The 17,529-nt window shown below is 44.8% G+C and overlaps 1 protein-coding gene and 1 non-coding gene across 2 annotated transcripts in view; both read right to left on the bottom strand.

Annotated features, from left to right (window-relative positions):
• LOC144697486 (uncharacterized) overlaps window positions 1-17,529 on the bottom strand; it is a 352,987-nt gene that overhangs the window by 69,142 nt on the left and 266,316 nt on the right. The gene's annotated exons all lie outside the window — the stretch shown is intronic.
• On the bottom strand, window positions 15,568-15,640 carry trnav-uac (transfer RNA valine (anticodon UAC)). The gene has a single exon. It is a non-coding gene; the product is annotated as a tRNA-Val (tRNA).

Here is a 17,529-nt window from a genome sequence, read left to right as displayed (position 1 = left end):
ACCAGGTGGGTTTTTATGACAATCGGCAATGGCTGAATTGTCGCCCTTATTGAGACTCGCTTTCAATTCCAAATTTAATAATTGATTTTAAATCCCGCCCGCTGCTGTGGTGGGATTTGAACCTCTGTCCCCAGAGCATCAAGCTGCTTTACTGGATTATTAGTCCAGTAACATTCCCACCGTCTCCCCCAATATATATTTTTATTTATTTTTAGCCAACAGTTTAGTATTTGTCAGTATTTTGTTCCATGTGGTTTCTATTCTGAGTTTCAGACAGTTTCTGTGCCAAGTGGACGAGGTGTTTAAAGTTCATTCATTTGCCCCTTTTCCATCTCCAGGTCCGGGAAAGACACAGAGAATAATGTCCCCTCATTAAGTATCTATTGACGATACTGAGATGGACAATTCCCACTCCCCATCTTTCCGGTGGATAATGGATGTTCTGTTACATTCAGGTTTCTCTATAATTTGGTCGCTAATTTTATTGAGTTTTTTTATTTTTATCCCCGAGACCCAGACCCAGGGTAACGGCCGCCATCTTGTTTCAACAGGGAGCAGGGCGCATGCGCGGCGTTCTTGTGGATGTAACAGTGAGTGAGTCCATGGGCCATTTACATATTCAGGGTGAGAGGTGCTGATCCTCAAACTCTGGCGATACTTCAGCCCCACAATCCTAATCTCTGGCTGCCCAGTGTAAAGGTGTGGGGGGTGGTGTTGGTGCTGGATAAATCAGAGAATCTTCTCTTGCAACTGTTCATGGGCCTGTTTAAAACAGGAATTTCTAGATCCAGGATGGGTGACACACATGGGGGTGGTCACACTGGCTGCCGATCTCTCTTCCGTGGTCTTGTCCATGCCCGGGTGTCCCCGGTGAGGGAACATGTGGTGTCCACCAGTGCGTTTGATACCTTCCACATCCAGTGGGCACCTCAGGATACAGAGTGTCTCATAGACACTGGAAACAACATTCTGGTTTAGTTAGGAAGGTTCCCGTTGCTTTTCTTGGGACTTTGTTGCTGATTTGAACTTCTTTCAGTTTGATTGGTCCACATGATTGGGTGAAGAATGTACCAAAGAAACTCGAATTTTCTGTTTTGAATTTCTATCCTGTACTTATGATGAAGATTTTTGTAAACTCCTTTTACAGGGTACAAGAGGGAGATGATTTGCAGATAGGAAACTAAAACCAAATATCACATAAAGATCTGACAGTATCATTCGATTCACCAGGAAACATAGAAAATAGGAGCAGGGGCAGGCAATTCTGCCCTTCGAGCAGGTTCGAGCCTGCTCCACCATTCATTATGATCATGGCTCATCATCCAACTCAATAGCCTTCTCCCGCTTTCTCCCCATATCCTTTGACCCCTTTTTCCCCAAGAGCTATATCGAACTCCTTCTTGAAAGCATACAGTGTTTTTGCCTCAAATACTTCCTGTGGTAGCGAATTCCACAGGCTCACCACTCTCTGGGTGAAGAAATTTCTCCTCATCTCAGTCCTAAATGGTCTATCCCGTATCCTCAGACTGTGACTCCTGGTTCTGGACTCCCCCACCATTGGGAACATCCTTCCTGCATCTGCCCTGTCTAGTCCTGTTAGAATTGTATAGGTTTCTGGGAGATCCCGCCTCATTCTTCTGAACTCCAGCGAATATAATCCTAACCGACTTAATCTCTCCTCATATGGCAGTCCCGCCATCCCAGGAACCTGTCTGGTAAACCTTCGCTGCACTCTGTCTATAGCAAGAACATCCTTCCTCAGATAAGGAGACTAAAACTGCACACAATATTCCAGGTGTGGTCTCACCAAGGCCCTGTACAATTGAAGCAAGAAACCCCTGCCCCTTACTCGAATCCTCTTGCTATGAAGGCCATTTGCCTTCTTTACCGCCTGCTGCATCTGCATGCTTACCTTCAGCGATTGGTGTATGAAGACACCCAGGACTCGTTGCACATTCCCCTCTCTCAATTTATAGCTATTCAGATAACAATCTGCCTTCCTGTCTTTGCTACCAAATTGGATAACCTCACATTTATCCACATTATACTGCACCTGTTATGCATTTGCCCACTCACTCAGTTTGTCCAAATCACATTGAAGCATCTCTGCATCCTCCTCGCGGCTCACCCTCCCACCCAGCTTTGTGTCATCTGCAAATTTGGAGATATTACATTTAGTTCCTTCATCTAAATCATTAACATATACTGTGAATAGCTGTGGTCCCAGCACCGATCCCTGCGGTACCCCACTAGTCACTGTCTGCCCATTGGAAAAAGACCTGTTTATTCCTACTCTTTGTTTCCTGCCTGTCAACCAGTTTTCTATCCATATAAATACACAACCCCCAATCCCAAACGCTTTAATTTTACATGCCAATCTCTTATGTGGGACACTGTTGAAGGCCTTCTGAAAGTCCAAATAAACCACATCCACTGGCTCCCCCTCATCAACTTTACTGGTTACATCCTCCAAAAATTCCAGTCGATTTGTCAAACATAATTTCCCTTTCATAAATCCATGCTGACTCTGTCCCATATTGCCACTGTTTACCAAGTGCTCAGCTATTAAATCTTTGATAATGGACTCTAGAATTTTACCCACTACCGATGTCAGGCTGACTGGTATATAATTCCTGATGTTGGACCTGAATATCATTGACCTTTGACTGTGGAAGGAGAAATATTTGTCTGTTCTGTCTGTGGGAAAGGATTTCAAACATCAGTGTGACTGGAAAAGCACCGAGACACAGACACCCAAGTGAGAGTGCTCCAGTGAACTGACTGTGGAAGGAGCTTTAACCTGTTACACCATCTGAAAAAACATCTCACCATGCACAGCGGGGAGAAACTGTGCAAGTGTTGTGTTTGTGGACAAGGATTCAACTGATCATCCAACATGGAGAGACATGGGGACACCGACACCATGGAGAGACCGTGGAAATGTGGGGACTGTGGGGAGGGATTCAGTTCCCCATCTGAGCTGGAAACTCATCAGCGCACTCACACTGGGGAGAGGCCTTTCATCTGCTCTGAGTGTGGGAAGGGATTCACTCTCCTAACCCACCTCACTTCACCTCAAACACTTCAGACATGAGACTTTTTAAGTGTTGCAATGATGAGAAGAGCTTTAAAAGCAAAAGGAATCTGCTGATACACCAACGAGTTCACACTGGGGAGAGGCCATTAACCTGCTCCGAGAGTGGGAAGAGATTCACTCAGTTATCCAACCCGCTGACACACAAGCGAGTTCACACTGTGGATAGGCCGTTCACCTGCACTGACTGTGGGAAGGGATTCACTCAGATAAGTACCCTCACTTCACATCAACTTGTTCACTCTGCCAAGAGACCTTTTAAACGTTCTGACTGTGAAAAGTGCTTTAAAAGCAGAAAGATTCTGCTGACATACCAGCAAGTTCACACTGGGCAGAAACCATTCAACTGCTCCAAGTGTGGGAAGGGATTCACTCAACTAACCCAGCTCACTTCACATCAACATGTTCACTCTGAAAAGAGACCTTTTAGATGTTCTGACTGTGTGAAAAGCTAGAAAAGCAAAGTGGATCTGCTGACACACCAGCCAGTTCACACTGGAGAAAGGCCATTGACCTGCTCCGTGAGTGGGAAGGGATTTATTCACCCATCCCTCCGGCTGAAACACCAGCGAGTTCACACTGGAGAGAGACTGTTCACCTGCTCCGCGTGTGGGAAGGTATTCAGTCATTCATCCACCCTGCAGAAGCACCAGTGTAGTCACAAGTGACTCCCGGGGTTGGATTCTGTTGTTATTGCTGCTGTTAATCACATCCAAGACTGAACAATGCTCTTTCCGACAGTTGGGGTTTGTTTCTGCTGATGTTAATAATCCCTGTAACTGGGCTGGAGTTTAATATTCTGGATAAAGGTTAAATAAATCAGCTTTGTGTCAAACATTGTCGACATATTAGTCGAGGGCATTGAATGCACGAGCAGGGACATTATGATGGAGCAGTATAAAGCATTAGTTAGGCCACATTTGTAGTACTCTGTGTAGTTCTGTTTGCCGCACTATAGGAAGGATGTGATTGCACTGGAGAGGGTGCAGAGGAGATTCACTCAGGATGTTGCCTGGGCTGGAGAGTTTCAGCTATGAAGAGAGACTAGATAGGCTGGGGTTGTTTTCCTCAGAGCAGAGAAGGCTGAGGGGGGACCTGATAGAGGTGCACAAAATTATGAGGGGCATAGATAGGGTGGGTAGGAAGAAATGTTTCTCTTTAGTGGAGGATTTAATACTCAGGGGGCATAGATTTAAGGTAAGGGGCAGGAGGTTTAGAGGGCATTTGAGGATTTTCTTTTCATCCAGAGGGTGGGGGTTATCTGGAACCTGCCAGCGAAGCCTACATCCCGTGAATGAATTTTTTTAAAAAGACAACACTTTCATCCCAGAAATCAACTGAGTGAACCTTCTCTGAAATGCTTCTAATACAACTCTGTCCGTCCTCAAGATTATCCCATAACTCTGTTATCATAAGGTGTGAATGGTACGAGCTGGAATTTGGTCTTTCTTATTTTTCAATCCATTTTCTAACAGAATCTCCCCCTCCCTTCCCCAGATTCGGACAATGATTAACTGAGACTCAGTCTCTAATGGTGGTCTTAAAAGTGGATAAATCCCCAGGCCCAGGTGAAATGTGGAACTCAGTGCCTGAGGGGGTGGTAGAGGCAGGAACCCTCACAACATTTAAGAAGTATTTAGATGAACACTTGAAACACCACAGCTTACAGGGCTACGGACCAAGTGGTGGAAAATGGATGAGAGGAGATGGGGTTTGATGACAGGCACTGCAGGAATTCACCAAGGCTCCTTCGACAGCACCATCCAAACCCATGATCACTACCATCTAGAAGGACAAGGGCAGCAGATAGATGGGAACACCACCACCTGGAAATTCCCCTCCAAGTCGCTCACCATCCTGAAATGGAAATATATTGCCATTCCTTCACTGTCGTTGGGTCAAAATCCTGGAAGTCCCTTCCTAACAGCACAGTGGGTGTACCTACACCACATGGACTGCAGCGGTTCAAGAAGGCAGCTCATCACCACCTTCACAAGCGCAACTAGGGATGGGCAACAAATGCTGGCCCATCCAGTGAAGCCCACATCCCATGAATGAATTTTTTTTAAAAACAGAACATGAGTGATTATTGTGGCCAGTAGAATAAAACATTTTAAATTATCAGTACAGTAACACATATTGCATAGAAAAAGTGTCCCTCAAACATTCAGGAAAGAATTAAACACATTGAACATATCAAAGTGAGTCAAATTAATTTGAAGAGGGGAAATAGAATCTGGATTTAGAAAATATCCACAAGGTGGATGCAGGTGAACAGAGAGCTGGAGAATCTTTAAAGTCCGTGCATGAACTTTTGTTTGAACCAGATGTAATTACAACATGTCAATAATTTAGAATTGTGTGAGATGATCAGCAGATAGGGAGGATGAATCTAAGTCGATAGTTATCACATTTTAGTGGAAAAGTTTTGACATTTATTGGCAGGTCAAGTGTTTGTGTTGCTGATTCTGATCATTCTAGTAGCTTTAGTGTGTTATCTACGGTTTGTCATCAAGAAATTAGGAAAACAAGCTCGTAGCTTAGAAATAGTGAGGTTAGTCAGAAATCAGTTGTGAGAAGTCAGAAAGGATATTCCCTTCTCGAGGGAGATCTGTGAGAAGTAACCATCTAATTAACCTTATAAAACCTTCAGAAATGTATTGAACATTATGAGAATAGCTCTCTCTCTCTCTCCCTTGTTTAGGAAGAAAGATTCCTGGCTTGATAAACAAAGGACAATGTATCCCTATGATAACTCATAGGGATGGTCTCAGTAGTTACAGGATGGAATTTGTACTGGTGATTGAAGACAATGGCTTTTGTCTTCAATTTTCAATTGGAGGAAATTCCTGTTCATCCAGTACTGGATGTGGGATAAGCAGTTTGATAATTTAGTAACAGTGGAGGAATGGAGAGGGATGGTGGTGAGGTAGAGCTGGGTGTTGTCGGTGTACATGTGAAAACTAACACGGTGCTTCTTGGATGATGTCACCTCGTGGCAGCATGTAGATGAGAAATAGGAGGGGCCAAAGAGAGATCCTTTTTTTAGGATGGGTCGGGATGGTGGATTTAAAGGTGAGAGGGACAGTACCAGGGGAGAGAGAGACAAAACTGTGAATAATATCAGCCAACATAGGTAATCAGTAATTCAGTGAGAGTGGGGTCAGTACAGCACAGTACAGTACAGCAGGAGGTGGGTCTTAGGGACAAGATGAGCACTGAGAGGGCATGAGGGGAGATGGAAGATAAACTGGAGAAAGATGTGGTTTCAGGGCTCAGACAAGGGGGAATTTTAGAGACGGTTTGTCCCAGTGGGCGAGTGGAAGGGAGGGAAGCAGCAGAGGCAGCTGATCAGATTGTCCCAATCTTAGGGACAAAGAAGCTCCATGGGCAGAATTTTGCCCTTGGTGTGCGGGCTTGGCGGGGGGGAGTGGGGCAGTCGGGAAGCTGACCGCTGCCTGCAATCAGGCCCGGAAGGCAATTTCATGCTGGGGGCCAATTAAGGCCTGCGTTGCGTGAAACGTGAGCAGCAGTGCTCAGCGCTGCCTGTGCGGGCGGGGGAGGAGTGCGAGCTGGGCAAGTGTGACCTTTGTGCATGCATGCGAGAGCGAGCTACATAATCTCCCTGAGGCAGAGAGCTGTCTCAGGGAGATGGAATGACTTGAAAAAAATATATATTAAAGATTTTATACATGTTATGAAACATGTCCCCACATGTCACTCTGTCACATGAGCAGGGACATGTTTTTAATTAATAAGATAAAAGCAAAGTCGGCATTCCTGGAAGAGAAGTGGCAGTGAATTAAATAAGATAAAAGCAAAGTACTGAAAAATACTTTTGCAAAAAAGCAAAACTCTGTTTGTCTCTCCAGAGATGCTGTCAGACCTGCTAAGTTTTTCCAGCATTTTCTGTTTTTGTTTCATGTTTTTAATTCAAGTGTAAAATTTGATTTGCTTCAGGTGACCTCGTCCCGCCCGTGGATGAGGTTTCCTGAAAAAGGTAAAGGCCACTTGGCCTTTTCGCCCACCCGCCAACCATTAGGTTCGATGAGCAGCGTAAATTTGAATTTAATTAACTTCTTAGTGGCCTTACAGGCTTCTTAATTGTTGGTGAAATATTGCGGGACTGCGCGATGACGTCGGGACACTCGCCCACCGAGCGTAATTTTCTGCCCCATGAGCTCCTCACACTTGTCGTTGGAGGTGAGGATGGAGGAGACGGGGGTGAGGAAGAGCCCTTCAAAAGGAACTAACTTGTGTTTGAGAGATTGAAAACACCTAACACACGGTGAATATTAACATCAGCAGAAAGAGACCTCAATGAACATGGTTCAGTCCTGGATGTGATTTCACAACAACATCCAATCACTGTAGTTACTTGTGAACTTGCTGGTGTCTCTGCAGATGGTATAACCGAGTGAATGCCTTCCCATGCCCGGAACAGGTGAACGGCCTCTCCCCAGTGTGAACTCGCTGGTCTGTCAGCAGATGGGATGACTGAGTGAATCCCTTCCCACACTCAGAGCAGGTGAACGGCCTCTCCCCAGTGTGAACTCGCTGGTGTGTCAGCAGGCTGGATAACTGAGTGAATCCCTTCCCACACTTGGAGCAAGTGAAAGGTCTCTCCCCAGTGTGAACCCACTGGTGTTCAGCGAGTTGAGATGCCCGCCTGAACCCAGTCCCACAGGGAGAGAAACTGAATGGTCTCTTGTCAGTGTGAACACGTTGATGGGACATCAGATTCCCAGGACTTCTGTAGCACTTTCCAGAGTCTGGACATTGAAAAGGCCTCTCCCCAGTGTGAACTCGCTGGTGTTCAGTGAGATGAGATGAACGTCTGAACCCAGTCCCACAGTGAGAGCACCTGAACGGTCTCTCGTCAGTGTGAACACGTTGATGGGACATCAGTTCCTCAGAACTTTTACAGCACTTCCCACAGCCTGAGCATTTAAAAGGCCTCTTATCAGTGTGAACTCGCTGGTGTGTCTTCAGGCTGGATGACTGACTGAATCCTTTCCCACACTTGGAGCAGGTGAATGGCCTCTCCCCAGTGTGACTGTGTCGATGAGTTTCCAGCTCAGACGGGGATCTGAATCCCATTCCACAATCCCCACATTTCCATGGTTTCTCCCCATTGTGAACGGTGCCTTTTCCTTCCATGTTCAAAATCCGATGATATTCAGGTTATGATAAATTAGGCGACTCTGTCAGATCCTGATGTGATGTTTGGTTTCAGTTTCCCGACTGCAAATCCTCCCCGTCTAATACCCTGTGAAATTGATTTAAAACAGAAAAAAGGGAGTGAGAGAGAACCCACAAAAACACAAAGGCAGGTTGTGAAATTGAGCTGAATGAATCTGGGAATTTGTGGGGCCGGCACTAGGAAAAAGTGACCATGAAAACTGCTGGATTGTCATAAAAACCCATCTGGTTCACTAATGTCCTTCAGGGAAGGGAACCTGCCACCCGATCTAGGCCTACACAAGACTCTGGCCTACAAGGGAGGAGAGAGAGACAGAGGTGGGAGAGGCAGGGAGTGGAGGGATTTGTAGAACACCACAAGAACTTTGACAAAGTCTCCAGAAACCTCAACCTCCACCACCTAAAGGACCAGGTTAGCAGGTGTATGTGAACACCATCACCTCCAAGATCCCCTCCTAGTCACACACCGTCCTGACTTGTCTGGGTCTACAGAAATTTCCTCCATTTTAATTTTGGGAAGACTGAAGCCATTGTCTTCAGTCCCCGCTTAAACTCCACTCCCTGACCACCGGCTCCATCCCTCTCCCTGACAACTGTCTGAGGCTGAACCAGACATTCATAGGGATATAGGAGCAAGAGTAGGCCCTTCAGCCTGTCGAGCCTGCTCTGCCATTCAATCCAATCAAAGTCTTTTCCCACACTATCTGCATAGCCCTGTATGTAATTGCTCAATCTGTCATCCATTCCTTTGTTCTGTCTAGACGTAACTATCCTAACAGACTCCCGGCCGGCCTCCCACATTCAGCCTCCCTGTAATCCAAAACTCAGCTTACTCGCACCAAGTCTTGTTCACCCATCACCCCTGTATTCACCAACTTACAAAGCCTCTGGGTTAAGGAGAACCTCAATTCTAAATTTCTCATCCTTGTTTTCAAATCCCTCCATGGTCTCTCCCTCCCTAACTCTGTAATCTCCTCCAACCTCACAAACCTCCGAGATATCTACACTTCTCTAATTCCGACCTGCTCAGCATTCCTGATTTTAACTGCTCCACCTTTGGTTTCTCCCCCAACAGCTGCCAAGGCCACAAGTTCTGGAATTTCCCCCCGAAACTTCTCCACCTCACTTTCCTCCTTTAAGATAATCCTTAAAACCTACCTCTTTCAGTAAACTTTTGTGCATCTGCGCTGATATCTCTTCATGTGGCTCAGTGTCAAATGTTGCTTTCTAACACTCCTGTGAAACACCTTGGTACGTTCCATTACACAATAGAATTAATTAATTACCATTTCAGGGTGGGCAGAATTTGATGGTCAACATAGACACTAAATGGGAAGGGAAATGGACTATAGCTCAGGAAAAACAATTCCTGAAAGATACTGTAGGAAGATAAAGCTGGTGAGCCAGCAGCACATAGTCAGGGGATGAGCAGCAGTGGAAACCTCATTTAGACACAGTTGGCAGAAGGAACAGTAAAATCCTAAACATAATTAAAATACACTCATTATTAGAGACAGAGAAAGTTAGACAATGGCAGAGAGGTGATCAGGGAGGGGAGAGGTGAAACAGAGCAATAGATGGACATGGATTCAAATCCACAGTAAAGGAGCCACACCAGTCCCAGAGACACGGAACGTCTCACAGAAAACAGAGCACAACACTAAAAGCTCTAAACTGTAGATGAACAGTCAAGAATACTCAACTCTGAAACCATTTCAGTTTTTAAATTTAAAATCTCCTGCTGGATCCTGCAGCTGGAAAGATATCAGAAGCGCTGGAGTCAGAGAAAAATCTCCCAGTTGAGGAAATACCCAGGGAGCGGGGTGATGTCACCATGTAATTGTCGATGTGTGATGATGTCACAGACACGGACACAGAACATCTGGGTCTGTGCAAACCAGTGATCACCACACATTATGAAGGATGTGAGGGTCCTTGAACTTGTTGAACTCAGACCTCCCTGTCGCTGGCCATTTCAACACACCACCCTGCTCTCATGTCCACATGTCCGTCCTTGGCCTGCTACAATGTTCCAGTGAAGCTCAACGCAAATTGGAGGAACAGCACTTCATCTTCCGACTCAGCACTTTACAGCCTTCCGGACTGAATATTGAGTTCAACAACTTTAGATCATGAACTCTCTCCTCCATCCCCACCCCCTTTCCGATCTCCCTTTTTTCCAATAATTTATATATATTTTTCTTTTCCCACTTATTTCCATTATTTTTAAATGTATTTCCATCCATTGTTTTATCTCTACCTTTTAGCCTATTTCGATCCCTTCCCCCCCACCCCACCCCCAATAGGGCGATCTGTACTTTGCTCATCCTGCTTTCTACCCTTAATGTCATCATTAGCACATATCTTAGCTAATATCACCACCGTCAACACCTCTTTGTCCTTTTGTCTATGACATCTTTTGGTTATCTCCACCTATCACTGACCCTCTATCCAGCTCTACCTGTCCCACCCTCCTTAAACAAGCTTAGTTTTCACCTCTTTTCTATTTTTCCTTAGTTCTGATGAAGAGTCATTCGGACTTGAAACGTTAACTGTGTTCCTCTCCGCAGATGCTGTCAGACCTGCTGAGTTTTTCCAGGTATTTTTGTTCTGAATTTCCAGCTTCCGCAGATTTTCGCTTTTAGCTTAGAAATTCACAACATTCTCTCTTCCTGCTACCTGGACCAGAATGACCGCGCATGCGCTCTGCTGCACAGCCGCTCCCCCGGGCCGAGCAGAGGGAGAGACCCAGCCATTTCCGGTCTGTTCGCTGCAAACGCGGGAGCGTTAGTTTCTTATTAAGGATCTGCGGCCTGCACCAAGTGTTTATGAAGCCTCCCTGCCCACTCCGCTGGCTCCATTCCTCCCGCCCACGCACTTACTCTGTAATTCTGCTGCAGTCGCCATTTTCTTGTCCGCTCGCTTCGGCTTTGGTCACAGGACAGCACTGCGCATCTCAGACAGGAGACCGCAATGCGCGGGTGCCAATCACAGACCGCAATGCTATTGCGCAGATCCCTGGGGCTCTGGATAGGGCACATGTTCTCCCGCTGTGAATGCTGGGTGACAGGCCCGCCATTAGAAGCCGATATCGTTGCATGTAAAAATAATTTTTTATGATCCGTTGATGACTGGAGATTTCGGATCAAAATATAAAATTATTCAATCAATTAAGGCAACAAAGTGCACACGCCTCTACCATACTTATGTCCTGGGTGTAATTAACAGCAGAACAAACTCCTACAGTTAGATGTCAATTCACTGGATTCTTCGCAGGTGAGGTGAAACAGTGGTTTTTCTTTCCGTACACTGAACATTTAATCTCCGTCTTGCCTGTAAGAATGTGGATTAAATCCTTTGAAGTTCTAAAGCCGGACTGTTAACTGGTGGCCAAACTTTGCACACAAGAACTACTTGAATTTTCTCCATCAGATGTGACTGCTGCTGTGTCAACTAATCAGATTCTCGAGTGAATCATTTCCACATTCAGTTCTGATGAAGGGTCATACGGACTCGAAGCGTTAACTGTATTCCTCTCCGCAGATGCTGTCAGACCTGCTGAGTTTTTCCAGCTATTTTTATTTTTGTTTCAGCTGGTGAATGATGTTTTCACAGTGTGACTTTACCCAGGAGTGTGCAGCTCAGAATTGGATCTCAAATCCTTCTGGTAATGTGTTCTATATTCTCATCCAAGGAAAAGAGAAAAGCGATGCTGTAAATCTGAAATAGAAATAGAACATTTTGGAATTTGAAACAGTTCTAGTAGCGTCAGTGGAGAGAGACATATTTTTTCATTTCAGGCCTGTGACTTTTCAGCAGGGTTGTACTGAGTCAGTGCACAGACCTGAAAACATAACTCTGACTCTCAATCCACAGAAATTCCCAGATATGCCGAGTATTTCTATCATATTCAGCCTTTATCTCTGGTCAAAGACGTTGCTTCTGAAATCGACATTGGATTTATTGGTGTCTAAGTTATGTTGATTCTTGTCTATCCGCAAGTAGAAACATCTTCAAAACCCTTTTCTAATATTAACAGCTTCGATCAAGCCATCACTCACCCTGTTTTCTAGAGAAAATCTGTTTAACCTGTTCAATCGTTCTTGAATGTTATAACTTTTCAGTTCTGGCATCACTCCAGTAAATCTTTCTTGTACTTTTTACAGGGCTTCTGGATGAACGTAATGATATGGAGATGGAGCATCCCTTTCAAAATAGGCACTTTTATCATGATTCTGTTGTATACCTTCTTACAGTAAATCTACTGAACAACATAAGCTCATCCCAGCTCCGCTTTCTTCACATTGAAAACCAGTGTGAAAATATGAACAGGCTTAACAGGGTGCACAAGACGGGAAGGAGAGTGTGACTGTGCATAATTGACACTGTGCACATTCCTGTAATCAGTATCTGGGACAATCAGGAAAATGAGATCCTGTAAATCCAACCCTTCTCAAAGCCTCGTGTCTTACATTCCCTGTCCCTGCTTTCCAGGGAAATATTGAGTTCGTGAACTGACTGTGACTGCATCAAGCAATTAATTGACCTGGGAACTTGACGGGCAGAGGGAGCTAGAGGCGAGGCAGAAACAGAAGCAGAAACAGCTGCAGCATAGAAGTGTTTAGAATTTGATGTGTGTCAGTTACTTTCAGTGATAAATGTCTGCCGTGTGTTCCCTTGTCAGTTTCGCAGGAGCCGCAGTGATGATGTTGGTGGGTTTTGGAAATTGAAAGTTGTACATGAGCAGTTTGAACAACAGGTCGAACAAGTGCCACTCAAATTGTATCGTAGGGGTTTTTGTACGGTGTTTAATTTTAACAGGAAGGACGAGGGAGGACAAAATCGACATAAATTGCTATGGGGAATATTGTGGCATTATGAAATTAATTAAATTGCTCTTCCAGAGAGCCGACACGGCCGGGGGGTCTAAGGGGATTGGGTTTAGACTCCAGTCCTCCGTACGTGTTGCCCTTTCAGTCACATCATCTCAGAATGGGCTCGAAGTAAGTGACGTAATAAGATCTTCACTTTGGTAGGAAGAACAAGGAGAGTCAGTGTAAATTGCTGGGGAACATGTAGAGACGAATGCACTCTTTTCTCTGCTATAACCGTTCTGAGATGTTATATGACTAACATTAGAATTGTTCTAAGGTCTGTAGTCGGGGCCAAGTAGTTAAGGTGATTATTTTATAATCTGTTGGCGTCTTCTGGCGCAAGTTCGAGTCTGGGTGACTATAAATCTTTCTTTAGTTGGCTCCTGAATTATTTGCTGGTTAGATTAAATAAAACCCTTCCAAACATTCCAGTGTGCTTTGCTTGCTTTACTTCCGCGTTTATTCATTTCCGTTCATGTATAAACATTCACTAAACTTGCAGCCTGAAAAGGAACCGTAATTGGCATCCTTGCTTTCCGGGTGTTTGTCTCTCCTGAGGCCTCTGTCACTCTCGGTGTCTATGTCACTGTGTGTTCCTGCGTGTGTCAAAGTGGTTCAGTTCCCCAAGGCGATGGACACCTTATTATCATCACAAGCTTTATTCACATGAGTTAAACTCAGAACAAGCTGAGACACAAAGTGGAAATCAGGATTTCTATTCCTGTATTTTGGAATATGAAAGATTGTACTTGCATGCCCGGCGAGCTCCATCGCTAGAGGATGAAACTCTTAATTTCCGGGCCGTGTGTTCCAGCCCCACGCTGGGCGCCATTATTCCTGAAAACTTTGCAGCTTCCATGGGTGATCCCGAGCTCTCCATTGCTCCGGCAGTGTCACCGCTCAAACTGAGACTTTCTCCATCCCACTTTGTGAAAACCAGAGTTGCTGGTTTATGAGTGAAAACGTCACTGGAAGTCAGACTGTTTCGAGCTGAGGACGTGGTGCGTTTACTGCCGCAGCCTAAGTTCAATTACCGGACAAAACCGTTTCCTTACGGCTGTGTGAACTGTCTCAATGAACAGAAATTCCTGATTAAATGAAACCAGGTCTGGCAGCGTCTGTGGAGTGAGAAACAGAGTTAATCTTCCAGCTGGATCATCTTTCATCAGAACTGGAAAAGTCAGAGATGTAACAGGTGGAAAACAAATCCAGAGGCGGAGGGAGGGGAGTGAAAGGAAAAAAGGGAAGGACTGTGATAGGTTACAAGGCCTGAGAGAGAAACGGACTAAAGGGATGAGGGTGCAAAATGTGGGTGGAAATGGGACAGATCTTTCTTCCTGTTGCTCAAACTGGGACAAATATCACTCCTGATCAACCAATCACAACTGCTCTTTCAAAGCACCACGATGGGCCGAATGGCCTGTTTCTGTGCTGTAACTTTCTATAATTGTTTCATTTTCACTCCCAATGCTGCTGCCTTCACAGTCATTCTGTCATCTTACAACCCATTCCAGCAAAATCCACCTTCTTCCCTTGTGTTCAGCTCCTTTGACGTCATGGGGCTGAGCAAATTCAGGGAAAATTTTTTTGCCATTTGGCACGAGATTCAGAACGAGGTCTGGAGGATATTTGTGTCGGTGTAAACAGTGAAATCTCCCCTATTACCCCTACATTTTTCCTTGCACCACCATCTCTATAGTCAGTGGTTTGCAGCCTATCACAGCCCTTCTCTCATTTCCAATCTTCACCTCTGCATTTGTTCTCGACCTGTTGCACGGGTGACATTTCCAGCTCTGATGCAAAACTCCAGCTCTCACTCCACTGATTCAGGCGGAGCTGATATGCGTTTTCAGTTTTCAATCAGGAAGTAATGCACATTTATTTTAATCATTCGCATGACATTTATAAGCATCGAAGCCGAACCACTAGACCCCCAGGCTTGCAACTTCACAGCCCGGCTTATCCATGCTATCTGTATATTTTATTTTCATTTCACATCGCTTTCACCAGAGACATTTTTCTCCCACAAAATGCCACGTTTATGTAGAACACAAACGGCTTCTTCAGCCAATGACAACAGCGATTGGTGTTAGCTGGAGTAGCATTCATTGTCACACAGTCCCGGGTTGTCATTGGGTCCTTAAGTGACATAAAAGGGCAGAAATCGCCAACTCTCCTGTTACCCGGCGAGTTCCAACAGATATGTTTTTAATAGAAAATTCATTTTGAATATTCTCCACTCACCCACTGCCAGCTGAAGGATATCCTCATTTTGCTGAGTGCCCACTTTGTGAAAAGACAGAGAGTAAGTGCAATACGGATGTGAGATTCTACATTCAGCTGATATTCAGGAACAATGCAACTTTCCCTTTCATCTAAATGAACTAGTTTTGATAATGTTTCTGCCAGGTTTTGAACCAGGAACCGTTCGCATGTAAGGCAAACATGATAACCACTACACTACAGAAACTCGCCACACAAAGGGCCTAGTACACCCGACTATAATACAGTTCCACAGCAGCACTTTGGGTCCATGTTTTGAAGAAATGGAATTCGGCTGTTCTCATTAGGAATGCTGGAGACAGACTGATCAACAATGTCATCATCAAATGGCACAGCAGGTTGGAGAGTTATTAGATCATCGCAGCTTCTTTTTTAAAGAGCAATCAATTAGTCTCAATATTCTTCTCTCTTTCTATAAGCCTCAATTTCTCTATTTCTAACTATCTAATTCACTTTTGAAGAAGGAGTTTCTGCAGAATCCATGCACACTTTCCCTGACCCAGTGACATGAAGATTTGGATTTGGGTTTCTTCCAGTCTCTGGAGGAGTGGATCCGAATCCCAGCGCTGAAGAGGTTTAAGTCACATCCCCACTTTCGGGCACTTTAGGAATTCCCTTTCAGAGAACAACAGGAGATTCTAGTTTAACATAGGGCGGGTTGTGGTCCTTTATTTTGTTTGGAAAAACACGGAGAGGCCATACAAATATAAATTGTTGTGGGGGAAAGGCGGGTGTGTGGAATTGGTTGAGCTGCTCTTCCAGAGAGCCAGCACAGACACGTTGGGCCGATTGACTTATTTGCAGCCATCTCTGATTTGATAAGAACACATTTGAGCTCTGGAGCAGCTGTTGGTCATAACTCAATGTCTAAGGTGATGGATTTGAAATCCATTGGGGTCTCCCTCTGTCGGTTTGAATCCTGCTGACTACAGTTCTCATTATTCCTAATTTTAACCAGGTGCCACCAACCTCATCCCTGCGGCTCCTGTGAAACTGACAAGGTGACACACGGCAGAAATTCATCACTGAAAGTAACTGACACACATCAAATTCTGCCACTTTCATGTCGCATCTTTTAACTTCCTGTTCTCCCTCTCAGACATTTCCAGGTCTATCAAATGTCACCCACCTGGGACTTAGCACCTACCGCGCCCTATTGAATATGGTCGACTTTCCAGTATTGTTTAGCTAGCCAGTGGCTCCATAGCTCAGTGGTTGGCACACTGGTTTTTTATAAACCAGGGGTTGAGAGTTCAATCTTTGCTAGAGCCCGTGATTAATGTTTAGCTGAGAATACCGAGTTATGTGGAAAGCTGAAAAACGGCAGAACAATATATAAGAAGAAAACGTTTGCTTTTTGAAGCATTTTGCTTTTAAGTTAAAGTACTGTGGATGCTGGAAATCTGAAATAAAAACTGAAAATGCTGGAAAAACTCAGCATCTGACAGCATCTGTGGAGAGAGAAACAGAGTCAACGTCTCGAGTCCGTGTGATCTTCTTCAGAGCTAAAGAGAAGCAGAAATGTTCACTTTAACCAAGTTAACACAGAAGGCAGAGAGCCGGGAATTTTCAGATTGGAAAGACGTAACTAGTGGAGTGCCACAAGGATCAGTCCCAGGGACTCAATTATTTACTATCTATGCTATTGACATGGAGGAGGGAGCAGAGTGTAATTTATCCAAATTTTCTGACGGTACAAAAATAGGTGGGAGGTCAGGTTTGAAGAATCTTCAAGGGGATATAGAAAGGTTGAGTGAGTGGGAAAAAGTTGGCAGATGGAGTTTAATGTAGAAAAGTTTGAGATCATACACATTGTTAGGAAGAATCAAAAGGCAGAATATTGTTTAAGTGGAGGGAGATTCCAAAAAAGTGCAGCACAGAGGGATCTGGGTGTTCCTATGCATGAAACACAAGAAGTTAGCATGCAGGTGGAGCAAGTAATTAAGAAGGCAAATGGAATTTTGGCCTGTTTTGCTCGTGGTTGGAGTTTAATAATCGGGAAGTCTTGTTACAGCTGTACAGAGTGTTGGTGAGGCCGCACCTGGTGTCCTGTGTACAGTTTTGGTCCCCATATTT

The sequence above is a fragment of the Cetorhinus maximus genome, chromosome 23, assembly GCF_964194155.1.
Source record: "Cetorhinus maximus chromosome 23, sCetMax3.hap1.1, whole genome shotgun sequence".
NCBI lineage: Eukaryota > Metazoa > Chordata > Chondrichthyes > Lamniformes > Cetorhinidae > Cetorhinus > Cetorhinus maximus.
The sequence above is the reverse complement of the archived record's forward strand: the minus strand, read 5'-3'. Positions and strand labels throughout refer to the sequence as shown.